At 45.5% G+C, this 15,626-nt stretch overlaps 1 protein-coding gene across 8 annotated transcripts in view; it reads left to right on the forward strand.

Moving 5' to 3' along the window:
• Positions 1-15,626, forward strand: part of LOC137429645 (arf-GAP with GTPase, ANK repeat and PH domain-containing protein 1) — a 644,187-nt gene that overhangs the window by 434,198 nt on the left and 194,363 nt on the right. The gene's annotated exons all lie outside the window — the stretch shown is intronic.

Genomic DNA, 15,626 nt, shown 5'->3' on the forward strand with positions numbered 1-15,626 from the left:
CTGCCAAGGTAAGTGAATCTCTTCGTGACCTCAACATCTTCGCCACAAATAGGCACAGACAAGACAGCAGCATCCAATATGTCATTGAAAGCCTGGATTTTGGTTTTGACCCAGGAAATCCATAATCCCAGTGGCTCCGTCTCCTCGTTCAGTGCCTGGAAGGCCCCCGTAAAAATATCCAGTGTCTCCGCAAAGATGACTGCACCATCTGCGAAATCGAGGTCAGAGATCTTGACACTCCTAAACGATGCACCGCAGCCTGACCTCTCCGACATCCTCCCCAGAATCCAGTCCATACAAGTGCTGAAGAGTATGGGAGCCAGTACACCCCCCTGCCAAACTCCAGTAACAACTGGAAATAAGTCAGAGATGGAACCACCACACCTCACAGCACTCTCAGTATTGCACAGATCACAGCATAGATCAGATTGATCAGCATTGGTGGCATCCCACGAAAACCAAGAATCTTCCAGAGGGCATCCCGATTCACTGAATCGAACGCTTTGCGAAGATATAGGCTGCAAGCAGCCCCTGACGACACTCTCGCTTGTGTTCGGTGAGGACCCGAAGTGCAAGGATACGGTCAATTGTTGACCTCTTTGTTGTAAAACCTGACTGCTCTGGTCGGTCGTTGGTGCTCGAGCAGATGGCGGCGAACACTCTCAAGAATGATCCAAGCCAAGACCTTGCCCAGCACTGAAAGTAGCGTCACCCCTCAGTAGTTGTTGCAGTCCTGGTGATCACCCTTCCCTTTCCAGAGTTGGACACAAGGCCCCTCTTCCAGTCAGTTGGGATGATGCCTGTGCTCAAAACAGAGCACAGAACTGCATGCAGCGACTCAAGTACAGCATTTCCACCAGCCTTGAGAAGCTCAGCATGGATGCCATAAATCCCAGGAGTGTTGCCCCTTTTCAACTGGTTCACCACCGCCTGTGTTTCCACAAGTGAAAGCGGTTCACAGTTAATTGGGAGGTCAGAATTTGGGCTAGCAACACCCCTGACATCCAATTCAACAGCCGGTGGGTCAGCCTGGTACAGCCGCTTCGCTGGCGGGCCTTCACTTCAGACTCCTCTGTCAAGATGCTACCACCCTCTGCTCTAACCGCAGTACACCTAGGGACAGGCTTAGAGGAACGCAATGCACGGATTCCTCTGCAAGCAGGACAAGAATATAATGACCACAAGTGATGCTCTACCTTTTCACAGATTCCTCGCACATAGGTCTCCTTGTCCGCCCTCAGTGTATGTACAGTTTCACACCTCAGCTCCCGGAACAGTTCAGCTCTGCCATCAAGCCTGTCCCTGCAACTCTGGTCAATGGTATTGAGCGTCCCCTGAGAGTCAAAGTTCTTTTTCGCCTGACGGTGGGTTCCAAGACAGCTACCGGCAACATCAAGGTTAGTGGTCTTGAAGGCACTCCACAACTCCTCAGGTTCCCCCGAATCATCCAGACCTCCCAATACCCCCATTCAACTTGCTCGCAAACTCCTCAGCTACCCTCTCCTCCTTGAGCTTGCCCACATCCAGCCTAGGCTGGGATGATAGCATTCTCTTGGATTTGAGCTGCAACTTAAGAGTTGCTACAACAAGCCTATGTTCAGTGTTGAGGAACTGAGCACTCCGGTAGACCCTGCAGTTCTGGAGCATCCGCCATCGACCATCAATGAGCACATGGTCAATCGCCTTCACCACACCGCTAGCGTTGGAATACCAAGTCCAGCGATGAGGTTGGGGGCGCTGAAACCATGAACCAGCCACCCTAAGTCCATGAGTTCTTACAAAGCCGAGGAACTTAGTGCTATTCCGGTTCACAGTACTGGATCCATGGGGACCATAACCCTCCCTTATCACTGCCAGTTGATGCATTGAAATCCCCCAAGACTAGAAAAGTATCTCTCCTGGGGCACTGATCAACCACAAACTTGAGCATGGCACAAAATGCCTCCGTCACAGTGAGATCACTTTCCTCAGTCAGAGCATATACAGAGACCAGGGAAATGACACCCAAGGAGTGATGAATCCTCAGTCTCATAATACGCTCGTTGACTGGTGTTATCTCGACTATCATGGGAGTCAGCTTATTGGACACAGCTATAGCAACTCCTTGGGCATGGTAACCGTCAAAGCGACCAAACCAGTAGTAGGTGTCACCACCCACCATGATCTCACCACTATCCGGCCTCCGTACCTCAGAGAGTGTTGCAATACTGATGTTCAAATGCTGGAGCTCAGATGATAGCAGAGACAGGTGATCATCCTTTCTTAGAGTGAGAATGTTCCAGACACTCACCCAAAGGGACCGCCTCAGGTTAACCCAAGGGGACCGTTGTCTAGTGGACGACACCTCAACACCACCCCGACACACACCTCCACAACCCAACCCAGGAAAGTTACCCCATGCTTTTCCTAGTGAGGCACCCGTTGGAAACCCACGGGCATAGACATGTATGATATTTGGACATCTTGAGTTAGATGCTGCATGTAGAGTTTCACAAAATAGTTACTGGCAACTCATCAGATACAGAAAAGATGTAATCTACACAATTTATTTGCTTCACATTACATGTGAATCCATGTCCATGCTCTTGGGAAATACAGTTTGTAATGTGTAATTCTACATAATGTAAAATGTGACTTCAATACCTCAAATCTTCCCCCCTATCCATTCCCCCTGCCCCGTCATCATGCACACCGCACAGGGGAGAGGACAGAGGGTAGGGGGAAGAAGGGAGAGAGGGGGTAAAGTGACACCTCTGCCTCGACTTTAGAGGGAGAAGTGAGGTGGGTGAATCTGCCTTGACTAATTTACTTCTGTTGTTCATTTTTAAACTTGAAAGCATCGAGTACACTTCAAAAGCATCAAATAAAAAATTGATTAAAACCAAACGTTATCATTTAATCAATTTCATTTTGCATAGTTAGTCCACATATTCAATTTATTACGGAGAAAGTTTTTCGAAGTATTGTTTAATTATATCGTTGGAAAAGAGTTAACTCGCCTTAAATAAACTCTTTTTTATATATAATAATAATAATAATGCATTTATTTTATATAGCGCTTTTCAGGAAGCCCAAAGACGCTTTGACAGAGTGCAAAACATAACGCATAGCAAAACATAAAGACAATTGCAAAAAAAGAAGAATCAATAGGGAAATATTCAAAGCACAAAGGAGGGAGAAGGAGAGGAGATAGTCAGGGGTTAGATGCTGTGGGTTAAATGTTGAATGCAGTGTTGAACAGGTGGGTCTTGAGTGATGTTTTGAATGTGGTGAGTGAGGAGGAGTCTCTGATGGTGTGAGGTAGCGAGTTCCAGAGGGTGGGAGCAGCGATGGAGAAGGCCCTGTCCCCCCAGGATCTAAATTTGGTCCGGATGGGGGGGGTCAGGAGGTTGGTACCAGCAGAGCGGAGGTTGCGGGTGGGAGTGTGTCTGGAGAGGAGGTCAGCCAGGTAGGATGGGGCCAGGTTATGGAGGGCTTTGTAGGTCAAGAGGAGGATTTTGTACTGGATTCTCTGGGAGATGGGGAGCCAGTGAAGCTTGTAAAGGACGGGGGTGATGTGGTCACGGGTCCGGGAATGGGTGAGTAGACGGGCAGCGGAGTTCTGAATGTATTGGAGTTTATTGGTGATTGTTGAGGGTGAACCATAAAGGAGGCTATTGCAGTAGTCCAGACGGGAAGTGATGAAGGCGTGGATGAGGGTTTCTGCAGCCACAGAGGAGAGGGATGGACGGAGACGGGCGATGTTTTTCAGGTGGAAGAAGGCTGTCTTTGTGATCTGTTTAGTGTATTTGTCGAAGGAGAGGGTTTGGTCAAAGATGATGCCAAGATTCCGGATGTGAGGGGAGGTGGACACTGGGAAACCGTCGATGTTGAGGGCAAAGTTATGGGTGGACTTGGTGAGCGTTTTTGGGCCAATGATGATTATTTCAGATTTATCACAGTTAAGTTTGAGGAAGTTGATTTGAAGCCAGGATTTTATTTCAGTGATGCAGTTTGTCAGGATAGAGTGGGTGTCGGTGGAGACGGACTTGGTGGAGATGAAAAGCTGGATGTCATCGGCGAAGCAGTGGAATTGGAGACCATGACGGCGGATTAAGTGACCGAGGGGGGACAGGTAAAGGATAAAGAGGAGGGGGCCAAGAACTGAACCTTGGGGGACACCTTGGGGGAGGGGAGCAGTGGGGGATTTGCAGTTATTGATGGAGATGAACTGACGTCTGTCAGAGAGGTATGATTTAATCCAAGAGAGGGCAGTGCCGGTAATGTTAAAGGTGGTTTCAAGTCGGGTGAGGAGGATGGTGTGATCGATGGTGTCAAAGGCAGCGCTGAGGTCGAGGAGGATGAGAATGTTGAGGTTGCCAGCATCAGAGGAGAGGAGAAGGTCGTTGGTGATTTTGAGGAGAGCAGTTTCAGTACTGTGGTTGGACCGGAATCCGGATTGGAATGTTTCATACAGGTTATTGGCAGAGAGGTGATGCTTGAGTTGAGTGGCTACAGCGCGTTCCAAAACCTTTGACAGAAAGGGTAGGTTGGAGATGGGTCTGAAGTTATTTAGGGTGTCAGGGTTTAGTCCAGGTTTTTTCAGAATGGGGGTAACAGCAGCAATTTTGAGGGATGGTGGGACGATGCCTGTAGACAGGGAGGAGTTTATTGTTGCAATGATAAGTGGAGAAAGAGCAGGAAGGGAGGCCTTGACAAAGCTGGAGGGGATGGGGTCAAGAGTGCAGGTGGCAGTTTTCATTCCGATGAGGAGTTCAGAGAGGTCAGTAGGGGAGACTGGGGAGAATTGAGACAGGGGATGGCAGGATAAGGGGGGGCAGGTGGTTTGAGGGGGAGCGGGTGCGGCGGTGGTCAAGCTGTTGTAGATGTTTTCAATTTTGCGTTGGAAGAATGAAAGGAAGGAGATGCAGTTGTCTATTGTGAATGACTGGGTGGTGGTGTTCAGGGGGCTGAGGAGTTTGTTTATTGTAGAGAAGAGTGCTTTTGGGTTTCCGGAGCCAGAGTGGATAATTTGAGAGTAGTAGGCGGAGCGGGCGCGGGAGAGGGCATCTTTATAGTGTTGTATGTGGTCCTTGTAGGCCTGGGAGTGAACTGTGAGACCTGTTTTATTGCGGAGTCTTTCAAGTTGGCGAGCACGAGTTTTCATTAGGCGGAGCTCAGGGGTAAACCAGGGAGCAGAATGGGTGAAAGAAACTGTTTTGGTTTTTATAGGCGCAATTTGGTCAAGGCAGGAAGAGAGAGTGTGGTTGTAGTAGTCAGTGAGGTCAGAAGGGGTGTGGAGGTCAACGAAGGGAGAAGTGGACATTTTTTCAGAGAGGGTCGATGAGAATGAGGCAGGTGAAAAAGCGTTTAGCTTACGGAAGTTGATAGTGCGATAATGCCTTGGTGCTGGGGTGGGGATGTTGATGGTCAGAGTGATGGCTAGGTGGTCAGAGAGAGTGAGGTCGGAGCCAGAGAGATGGTGCAAAATTAGTCCAGTAGAGCAGACAAGGTCCAAAATGTGACCACGGTTATGGGTAGGAAAGTTGACATGTTGAGTGAGGTTAAAGCAGGTGAGTAAATCAGTGAAGTCAGTGGTTAGCGTGGAGTCAGTGGAGTCCATGTGGATATTGAAATCACCAAGGAGGAGGATTGAGGGGGAGAGGGAACATAGCTGGGTCAGAAAGTAGGAGAAGTCAGACAGGAATGATGGGTGTGGTTTGGGAGGGCGGTAGACAACAGCCATGACTGACTGTGTGTGACCAGAGAGTTTAAAAGCCAGGTGTTCAAATGATGGAGCAGATGAGATGGAGATGAGGTTGGTCTTGATGTCTTGTCGGTGAATAACGGCAATTCCACCACCTCGGCCCTCCGAGCGTGGTTTATTGATGTAAGAATATCCATTGGGTGTGGTGAGGTTGAGCGTGTAGTAGTCCAGTGGTTGTTGCCAGGTCTCAGTGAGACAGAGAAAGTCCAGTTTATTTTCCAGGATGTAGTCGTTCAGGATGAGGCATTTGTTGTTGAGGGACCGGGTATTGAACAGGGTGAGCTTGATGTTGTTTTGTACGGCGGGTATGAATCCAGGTGATTTGGCCAGGGTTCGCAGACAGGAGGTGCGATTTTGTGCGTTGTTGTGACCAGGTGTGTTGGGACGATGAGTGGGAGTGCGCTGAGCCGACCAGAGGATGGGGATGGAGTGACCTGATTGTAAATAAACAAACTTACGACCGGAGCCACGGTGAATGTACCTGGGTCGACGCAGGAGTCCATTCGATCTGATTGCAGAGATGCATGATGGGGTGGAGCGGGTTTTAAGCAGGAGAAGCCTTGCGGCAGAGTACCGCAGAGCCATGCCAGCAGGAGCGAAGGCAAAGCGAGCACGCGGCCAAGGGTGAGGAAGCGAAACAATCGACACAACCAACGGGAGTGGGCCCGAGGAAACAGCGATGGAGCCGAGCAGGTGAAGCCCGGAGCAGCAGAGCAGAGCCGGGACCGCGCAGAGGAAGACTCAATGGCCATAAATCCGCCACGACCACCAGGAAAGCAAGACACGGACAATGGTCCAGTCAGAGAAGCGGCGAGCAAACGACGCCAGCGTCCTCTCAATAATCCCGGAATAATCCCGGAATATGAAAATATATAATTAGACTAAGGTTCAATCCCTAACTTCCAACTTAGATGGTGAATTAGAGTCGAGATAAAGCCGTGAGGGAGTCTGAATGGACTTTATACAGTCGGACCCCACTATTCGCGAGGGATACATTCCTGGAAAATCCGCGAATAGCGAAACCCGCAAATAGCGGGGAATTGTTTCAATGGAAAAAGGGGGGATAGGTTCCTGAGTTGCGAAAATCTGCGAATAGTGACGCAAATCCTGAGAATGCCGACTATAATCTGCGAAGGTCGATGAAAATCCGCCAAGGTCAATGAAAATCCCGTGAATATATGCCGTGGCATTGTTTCAATGGGGAAAAGGGGGATCTTTTGCAGGTTCCCGGTGGTTCCTGATTCATGGAGGAAAATTTTTAAAGTTTAAAATGTTTTCGACTGCAAATGCACATCATTACAGTTTCACAAAAAATGCTTACAAATAAAACAAAAAAACAACACCAGGTACCATTTCCAATTTATTGAAGGAATGCGCTTACAGTTTATTAAAAGTGCTTAACCAGCTTAACCATACCGTACCGTGAAAGTAAAAAAAAAACACAACACCATCATGCACCGTTTAAATTTTTTATTTTACAAACACACGCAACTTTCAAATGATGGTGATGATGATGATGGTGATGAATTAAAATCCCAAGAATTCCTCGAACTTTGAAGGCGACCCAAATGATGGTGCAGCAAAATCATGCACTAAGGGAGAGCCAGGAGAGGTAGGAGAAGGTGAGGACACTGGTGAGAATGCTAGTGATCTTGAGGTGGATGGAGCAGGGCTGAAGAAATAGGTAATGTGGAGCTGCCTGACACATTGCCCAACATTTCCATGCAGCTCCTTGTATGGGAGCAGCGCATCATCCAAGCCCCTCTTGAACTTGAGGTACCTCTCCACGACTGGGTCAGCGTCTTGCACCCTGTCGACAATCGCCCGCATGTCCTGCAGCAACTCGCCCAGGAACTGGACTGTGAGTTTGGACCTCGGCACCTCTTCCTCATTACTGCCTGCCTCCACCTCCTCCTCTTCGGAAATCTTTGGAATGGCGTCCAACTCCTCCTCGTTGAGCGGGTTTAGGGAACGGTTCTGCATCATGGTTTTCAGCATGAAGTCCCTCTTCTGCGTGTTGTCCTCGGTCCATCTTCTGAGATTCTTCTCCATCCTTTCCATGTGGACGTTCCGGAGATGGGTGACCACCTTCATACTCGATACAGAACTTGCTGAAGGTTTCTCATGAATCACCTTCTCCTTCTTCCGTATGTAACGAACGGTGGATTTGGTGATGCCATAATGCCTGCCAACAGAGGCCGCACTCTCTCCTCTCTAAAGCCGGTCGAGCAGCTCCACTTTCTGGCTCAGGCACATCACTTTCTTCTGCCTCTTGGTAGTCGACGCATCTCCGGCACTGGTCTTGCGTTTGGGAGTCATTTATTGAACGATGAGCAAAGTGAGTCAAAACCACAAGTCGAAGCAACGGGACGAGAACAATGATGGAGATGGAGGTCACAATCTGTATATATGTAGGATTCCGAGCATTGTGGGTATCTGCAGGAGCCCATTGTTTGTGGGGGATGTTATTGGATGATGCTGTATCGAGCGTATCTGCTAATTTCAATAATATATTTAATGAAGCATTTTGCATTGTGTAATTTGTGGAGGATGACATGTTTTAGTCGCTGATGGAACATCCCCCGAAGCGTTTTCATTGTGTAACATCTCTGATGATGCTTTACTGTAAATTGCAAATTATAATCGATTTAATGAAGCGTTTGCATTCTATAATTCGCAGAGTTGACTTGTTTGCACATCTGGTGGGATATCCAGCGAATCTCGCTTATAGTGCGGCTAAAATTCGCACCCACGAAAGTCATGAAAACGCAAATCACACAGCAGTGAATGTACTCTACTGTATAAGCAGGTCATGCTCACGGATTGTATAAGATGTTTTTTTTGTCTACATCCACCTGCTTTTTGCATGGCTGATAAAAGATTGGTTTTGTAAATGTGTCTAGCTAGTGGCTCGTGAAATTTTTTTTTGCGCCCTTGAAAAATCGCGAATTCGCGGAATATGGCTGCAAATAGAAGAAAACCGTGAAATCGCGTGACACAGCCATGAATAGAAAGACAACAGCGATTTCAAGGAACACAGCCGCGAATAGAAAGAAAACCGTGAATTCACGGAACACAGCCGCGAATAGAAAGAAAACCGCAAATTCAGGGAACACAGTCGCGAAAAGAAAACAAAAAAAACCCGCAAATTCGTGGGACATTTTTCTGCAAACAGAGAAATGTCACATTTTATCAGCCGCGAATATATGGATTCCGCGAATAGAGAAACCGCAAATAGCGGGGTCCGACTGTATTGCAGGCCTTCATCTCATAAAAAAAGCATTTTTGTCTAAAAACACTAACTTTCGTCCAATTTTCTTCCCGTTCTTTGTAACCGAGTCTTACTTAAACTTGAAAAATTAAATCACACTTTATCGGCATCGATAAAGCTGTGACAGAGAGAATCAGAAAGCGCGAGCCTTACAAAAGAGCCTGATTGGGCCTCAGCGCTATGCGGAGCATAAAAATGGTGGAGATATGATTTTAATGCCCCTTCCTTGATGGGGGAAGTCCCACACTGAACGGACGGACGGACAGACAGACAGACAGACAGACTGGAGGACAGTATTATAGTGTGTATATATCTTACTATAATTCACCAAATGTCCATCCGTCTGTCTGTATGTCCGTCCGTTCGAAGGTACCGCAAAAACAGCTGAACTGATCGCAACGATATTGTTGCGGATCTCTGCGCCGGCCTTCTCCCCTTACCAAGGGGGGATTAGTCCCCTTGTCTTTGACTGACCAGGCGTGACCCGAGGCCTATGACGTCCTTTCCGGACAGCGCTAAATAGGGTTGTAGGACCAGATTCGCTATTACCTAAGTACTAGCGCTGCCCTGAAACGAGGAGATAAGCTTCGCACGAATCACCTGTGTTGGTGGATACGCCGAGCGGTAGTGAACACGTGATCCAAGCCGTTATCAATTACAAGACCCCGATCCAAGCGGTTCTTATTCGTGCCACGCTTACCCAATGGAGAAATCACAGAAGCAGTCGAATCCAGAAGAAAAGGAATAACAAGATTTATTCACACTATTTACAATGGTTCAGCAGAAGAGGACACAGTGCAGCCTTAAAAACAGTCTTAACTTACTATCCCAGACAAACGGGCCCGTCTCACACACAGACATTCACACGGGGATTGCAGATGAAGGTCAGCACGTCCAGGGATGGAGGGCACATCCACGGATGGTCAGCTCTCTCCGGTCCCCAGCTCGTACCGCGAAGATGGATCCCGTAGCAGGCAGCAGGAGCTCTCCGCGTATCGGTTGGCGCACACGGGATAATACGGGGCGAACGGTAGGGTCTGGGCTCTGGCGGTTAATACTGGCGGCTATTGCAGCGTTCACTCGCGTGGCTGCGTACGTAATAGGCAAATACAGCCTCTAAGCGCTAAGCCTCGAAGTGCTCACAATGCGCTCCCAACCAGCCCTCTTCAATTCCTTCAAGCAAGTCTTCCCGCACGAGTCCTCCGAGTCCTGTGACAAAGCGCAATTCCTTCAAGTCCTCTCTCTCGTGCAAGTCCTCGTAAGTCCCCTCTAAGGGCTTTGTGCGGTGACTTTTATAGGCACGCCCCGTGAACCTTCTAGCACTTGCCAGACGCGCCTTACCACGCCCTATCACGCCATGCCTTTAGAGCCCTGGTTGGTTGGTGGTCCTTACCATCATCGCCTCTGACGCTCCGCTTTGACGCCGCCCCACTCCGACCCCGTGCTCCTCCCTCTTCTCAGGCCTACCTCGTGTTACTCGACTAGTTCGAGCGAACAAAGGGCAGCGAATGCTGCTGGCAGCCAAAGCGTAACAAACGGAGGGATCAGCCAAAATGGGGCGCGGGATCAATTATGCCCATAGGTGGAATTGGAGGGTGGACGCAAAATGAAAGGACCTAAGCTCATGTCGTTACACAATGCAGATATTACTAGGGGAAATGGTCTATACTCACACATACTATGACATAACTAATACTCTAAGTGGGCCTACGTGTTGCTCGTGGACTAACTATGGGGGGCAAACCTTTAGCCTTTAATGATGGCATATGTACAAATCTCAAAACCGTAGCAATATTTTGGGTGGGTAATCCTGGGATTCCCTGGAGTAAAATAGGGTATATTGTTTTTCCAATTTCAGCTTTGGCCTCCAGCATTTTCAGGTTTGGACTCCCGCATCGTTATTTTCCAGGGTGCCACACAAACGGCTGCACCGATCGCTGCACAGCTGCACCGATCGGACTCAGTGACCTCAGACAAAGACATTTTATAAGGACATGGGTTGAATCCCTGCTTGAGAGAATGCCAACCCCCTCCCCGCCATCACGGTCGTCTCTCCAACTCACAATCCCACGAGATATGTGGAAAGGATGACCCAAAACCAATTATCTTCTTTTTAATTTGTATATAAACATCATTAAAAGTAAATAATGACCGCGGCCAAAGTTCAAACGACGTGAGTTTAATCTCTGCATGAGAGAATTCCACATAGCTATTTGGGCGGTGTATACGCTAACAGATCGCTGTCTCCATTGATCTTGCCAAGGCCGTAACACCTATCGGCTGAAAATCCTCTTAATTGTTGACTTGGTAGTTTTTACAATGAAGGAAACATTAACAATGTTGTTAAAAGTTTATTTTGTGATTGGAGATATGTTGTTTGGAATGAAAAAAGAGATATCGAGTTCAAGTGAATGACGACATGCCGTGATGGTTTCTACTTTCTAAACATGAACTTCACGGATCGCCATATGCAGATTCGCCACGGACCCACGATCGATGTTTCTATACGTGAACGTACCCGTTTGTTTGCCCAACGGGTACGTTTTTCATGGAAGTCCTTCACGAACTTGCTGTCCATGTCTTACGTGCGACTGAGGGTGCTACAGGAATGTGGAATTTATTGGTTTCATGCTTTAGCATTCGCCGTATCTGTACTGCCTGTTTGCTTCTGGCCTCCCACCCGTGCGTAGCACGGGTATTTCACTAGTATATATAAATATACAGTATATACATGTATGTGTATATATATATATATATATATATATATATATATATATATATATATATATATATATATATATATATATATATACGTATATATATATATATATTCTTTCAATAATCAATTAATTTCACTGTGCATGACTCAAGAAAGCCCTTCTTGAGTTTGTGAAGCGTTTCAACGTAATAACAGCTGGATATTTTCTTACATAAACAGTATTGAGCTTGGTGTGGCTAATATAGGTTAATGAATGTATCTGGCAGTTTCATTATATTCTATTGCACTTGCAGCAAAGCTGGTTAGTGAGAACAAACACGCTGCAATCTATCTGTGTTTTATTGGAATGGTTGTGCACTAATAGAGTTTCGAGTGATTGAGTATGCGCTCTCGGTACGTCATCAGCAGAAGGAGAAAAGAAGGGTTAGATTTGGAGATCTTTGCTAATTTTCCCTAGTCCAAAGCCATTACATTGTCACACACAATTAAGCCTCAGCACTGACTGTACAAGTCCATTACTGTTAACGGAAGTGTTCTGCTTTGGAGCATTTATTTTGTGATCAGAATGAAGCTACAGATGAAGGAATCGGCCAAAGTTAATGCTAACTAACAGGATGGATTTCAGGCAAGGAATTCTTCTTCCTGTAATTTTGAACTTGTTCTTGGAGTTGGTCCAATTGTGAAATCCTTTCCTTACAAGGATGTTTTATTTATTACTCCCTACCCCTTCTACCCATTTTTTTAAATGCCTCTGGGTGTTTGCATTTTGTTTATTTTCCAAACTTGGCACACGGAAAAACCTCATTCATTGCCTCATTGAAGACCTCATTGGGTCGGCCTGTTTGGTATTGCCATTGCATGATATCCAAGGATCTTATGTACATCCCATTACTGTGATGTGATGGGACGTGATGTGATGTGAAAGTACATCCCATTACTGTGATTATTTGTCCATTCCCTACTCAAGTCCTTGTATTAATGTGAAAGTACAATGACTGCCCCACTGTGAGTCCATAAAAATGGATCTTTTTAAAATTTTGAATGACTGATGCATAAATGTCTCTAATCGTCCCATTATTTTCAAGAAATAATATAGCAAGCAATTTCTATTAGGTGGCATTGAAAAATGATCGTTTTTGAGTAAGGAGTGGTTAAATTTCTCGAACTGAAATTCTGCACAATTCGTTAATGACAATCAATTGCTGAAGATGGTGTACACTTGGCTGTGACAGTGGGGATGACATTGAATACCTTGTCCTTCCTAATTGAATACAATTGAATAGAATAGCGAATTGAATACAATGAATAGCTGAATAAGGCAATGAATAATGAAGACGATTTGAGGTCATCCTGGGTTTTTCTAAAGTGGTTTGAAAGTGCATCTTCCATTACAACCCTACTTATATGTTATTTTGTAAGGTTAGCCATAAGATAGTTAACAAAGCATTATGACATGCTCAGCTTGTTTTTATTACTTGCGAAAATCGAAGATTTTTCAAGTATATTGGTTGGTCTTTTGCATTGTTATTTGGCCAAAAAAAAATATTTTGACAAGTATGTTGATCACTCGTGTGTGTGTGTGTGTGTGTGTGTGTGTGTGTGTGTGTGTGTGTGTGTGTGTGTGTGTGTGTGTGTGTGTGTGTGTGTGTGTGTGTGTGTGTGTGTGTGTGTGTGTGTGTGCGCGCGCGCGTGTGTTTGTCCGCTCACTTATACTTGACTGCAGGTCAAAATTTTTAACCGATCTTCACAAAACTTCACCAAACGGTAGAGTTCGTGGTCTGACAAAATCCTATTTATTTTTGAGGTCAAAAGGTCAACATAGGCCAAAGGTCAACATAGGCCAAAAGGTCAACAACTTTTCAAATTTCAAAAATCCTCCATTTTCATCCAATTGACTTGAAATTTGAATAGAATTTTCATATCAGTTAACTGAATTCAACCGCCAACTATTTTTGAGATCAACATCGACCAAAAAGTCAACATAGGCCAAAGGTCAACCACTTTCTTTCAGATTTCTAAAATCCTCAATTTTCATCCGATTGACTTGAAATTTAAATAGGATTTACATATCAGCTAACTGAATTAAACCACCAAATATTTTTGAGGTCAACATAGGCCAAAAGGTCAACATAGGCAAAAGGTCAACAATCATTTCCAATTTCTAAAATCCTCAATTTTCATCCGATTGACTTGAAAGTTGAACGGGATTTTCATATCAGCGAACTGAATTCAACCACCAACTATTTTTTTTAGCTTCAACATAGGTCAAAAGGTCAACATAGGCCTAATTTCTAAAATTGTCAATTTTCATCCGATTAACTTAAAATTTGAAGACGATTTGCATTTCAGGTCACAGAATTCAACCACCAATTACTTGTGGGGTAAAAAGGATGCTTTACTGAGTGCCATTCTACTTTGTTCTCTTTTGCCAAGTGTTGCTCTCTGAATAATTTTTCAATCTATCTGTCTGTCTGTGTCTGTTTGTCTGTCTGTCAATCGCCTACAGGTCACAATCTTAAACTGATCATTACGAAACTTATAAAAATGGTGGAGTTGGCCATAAGGAAGAAGCCTGTTGATTTTGAGGTGAAAAGGTCGAAAGGTCAACATAGTCCAAAGGTCAACAACTTAAGGTGGAATTTCTAAAATCCTCAATTTTCATCCGATTGACTTGAAATTGGAAGAGGATTTGCATATCAAATCACTGAATTGAACCACCAATTATTTTTGAAGTCAACATAGCCCAATAGGTCAACATAGGCTGAAGGTCAACAATCTATTTTAGGGATTTTGCAAGTATCGTGCCATGCATCATAGATTTCTTGTTTATTTGTCATTATGAAACTAAATGTGAGGTTGCAATGAAAATTCATTACTTTTAGTGAAAGATTTCCAGTTATTCAAGAAAAAAATATTACTTCTGCTACCAAAGGTAGACAGAGGTTATGTTTTCACCCCTATCTCCTTGTCTGTCTCTGTCTGTGAGCAGGATATCTCAAAAAGTTATTCAAAAAGGTTATTTGAGCTCAAAAGGTTATTTGAGCTCAGTAGCTCAAAAACAAGTGTGTACTATCTCTGCACCATAAAAAAAAAAAAAAAACACCTTTAGAGGCCATTTTTCCCCACAAAGCGGGGGTTGGCCTTTTCGGGGACCGTGGTTGTTGTTGTTTTTTGGTCCCCTTTTTGAAGCAATGTTTTACGGCCGGATGCCCTTCCTGACGCCAACCCTTTTTGCCGCCTTTAACGACAAACAGGGAATTACCAGTGAACTGGTACTCAATTAGCCGACCTCGGAAGGATGACAGGCTGAGTCAACCCCCCTGGCATTAATTCAGCGATCGACCGGGATTCGAACCCAGGATCGTAGGATCCTAAGCCGGCACCCTAGCCGCTAGCCCAACACCAGGGAACAACACCATCTGCACCATACTGTTTGAAAATCAGATAAACGAATCAGGCATTGTGAATCATTGTGATTCTTGCCAAGTGTAAAGCCTTCTTTGTTACCTCCCGTCACTGTACTTACCTTTGTATTGATTACCTTTGTTCCCTCCTGTCGAAGGTGGATAGAGGTTATGTTTTCATCCTTGTCTGTCTGTCTGATTATGAGCACAGTATCTATCAAATAAGTTATGGACAGATTTGCACGAAAATTGGTGGGCGGGTTGGGTGTTTTGACAAGGACGAATTGATTAGATTTTGGTGATGATCCCGATCTGGATACTAGAATCTTTAAAGTGATTCTTCACCATTGAGTGATCGGGCCAAACACGGACTGATCGGTCCTTGAGTGATAGCGCGATATTTCAAAAAGTTGTGAACCGATTATTATGACAAAACTTGGTCGATGAGTGGAGTATAGGTGACAAGAAGCCGGTTCCATTTTGATT

This window comes from Myxine glutinosa, chromosome 6, assembly GCF_964187855.1.
Source record: "Myxine glutinosa chromosome 6, kmMyxGlut1.1, whole genome shotgun sequence".
NCBI classification, from domain to species: domain Eukaryota; kingdom Metazoa; phylum Chordata; class Myxini; order Myxiniformes; family Myxinidae; genus Myxine; species Myxine glutinosa.